The sequence below is a fragment of the Octodon degus genome, unplaced genomic scaffold (genome assembly GCF_000260255.1).
Source record: "Octodon degus isolate 3935 unplaced genomic scaffold, OctDeg1.0 scaffold00061, whole genome shotgun sequence".
NCBI classification, from domain to species: domain Eukaryota; kingdom Metazoa; phylum Chordata; class Mammalia; order Rodentia; family Octodontidae; genus Octodon; species Octodon degus.
This window is the reverse complement of record NW_004524637.1, coordinates 11507520-11509339: the sequence shown is the minus strand read 5'-3', so window position 1 is coordinate 11509339 and position 1820 is coordinate 11507520. Positions and strand designations below refer to the sequence as shown.

General features: G+C 39.8%; 1 pseudogene; it reads right to left on the bottom strand.

Annotated features, from left to right (window-relative positions):
• Positions 1–1340: 1340 nt before the first annotated feature.
• Positions 1341–1496, bottom strand: LOC101579452 (annotated as a pseudogene).
• Between the last annotated feature and the right edge of the window lie 324 nt (positions 1497–1820).

Below are 1820 nucleotides of genomic sequence, written 5' to 3'. Positions count from 1 at the left end.
TGAGCCAGGAGGATCACTCTAAGTCCGAGCTGCATAGTGAAACCCTGAACTGAAAGAATAAAAATTAAAAAGAACGCATCACAGGCACCTTTTCAGATGGGTCCTCTTAAAAAACAGAAGTTGAGTGAAAACAAAAAGTTAGAGAATGCTGTATAGAAGATGAAGCTATTTGTAGAGTTTGTTTAAAATAGTCAGAATCATATAGTGTTTATAATTTCATGTATGCTGCAAAACCACAGAAGTATGGACTGAAAGATAAAGACAAAATTTAGGAGAGTGACCCCACCCACCCCAGGATAAAAACAAGGATAAATTATAGAGCTTTCCTTTGACTGTCAATTTTTTAAAGGTCTTTTTAAAAAATAATTTTTATTTATTTATTTATTTGGTACAGGGTCTCACTACACAGCTCAGACTCGCAGTGATCCTCCTGCCTCAGCCTCCTCAGTGTTGGGATTACAGGCGTGTGCCACCACACCCAGTTTTAGTGACCAGCACTGCATGTGCGAAGATTAGGGGCTGCAATGGCATTCAGGACTGGAGATCAAACCCAGGTCCTTGTGCTTGCTAGGCAAGCGCTTATACTGCTGAGCTATCTCCCAGCCCTGACTGTAAATTTTTTTAAATTTCTTTCATTTTGAGTGCTTTCTTAGCACTTACAAAGGTTTGCCATGTTATATTTTGTTTACTGTGTTTTTAAAATGCAAAGAAACACAAGATAAGCAAGAAAAATTCTCAGGAGTGCAACTCTGAATATCATTTTACAAAAATGCCCTCTAGGCTGGGAAACAAAAAAAACCAGTTATGTATCTGTTGATAGCTGTGTTCAATTTAAGAAATAAGAGGTTATTTGGTGATCTTGGCAAATGGTGAAAGGAAGCATAATTCTGCAACTCCTCTGGGGTCCAATTAGTGATAAAATTCCTTTCTAAAATATTCTCCCTCAAATTGTATTTTCTGAAAATACACTATGTGTGTCACATGGAGATCCCTCTGCAAGATTTCTGACCACAGTGTCACAGACACTGCTAAGCTGCTGCTGTCACCTCATGGACACAGCATGTTTTCTAACAGCATCCAGGTGTCCAAGCAGCTGTGTGAGAGGTATGCAGTCATCACCCTGTGACACCGACTGTCCCTGTGGTCCACAAAAGCCCCACCAAGTATCCAACATAAGACCAGTCTGAACGATTATGTCCCCTAACAATCTGATCTAAGTTTTTTTATTTTTTTATTTTATTTTTTAAACTTTATTCAGTATTGTCTTGACCATGATTAAAAGATGACATCGTCTTGTGACCTCCCAGAGGGTAAATGTGTTGCAGCTCATATGTACCTCCTTACATTCCTAGCTTGGTTCTCTTCCAGTGCCTCCTCTTGGAGTTGTACCTGATTTTATTACCTGTCTTCATACGAATCCACTGAGGAATAGGGCGAGTCTGCTTTTGCTTCTTGGCCAGGAATCATTTGATTCTGAAAGTCTTGTGAAGAGACATGGTGGGTAGGAGGCAAGAACACGCACTTGATGGCAAATTGAAGCAGAAGAGGGAGATCTGAGTTTTTTTTTAATACATGTACCAGAACATTTTCTTCTCTGGGTGTTCTTCCCTTGGAAATTAATTAACATTGTCTCCTATTAACTTTAAATACCATGATGAAATGCTCTGGATTTCTAAAAGACCTAAAAGCACTGGGAAGTGTGACAGCATATTATTATGCAAGTAGCCTAACTAGATGAAGTACTTGGCAGTGCATCTTAGACACTAGCAGACACATCGGTCCTGGTGAGAGAGTGAGCAGGCAGTCACTCCGGACTGGCT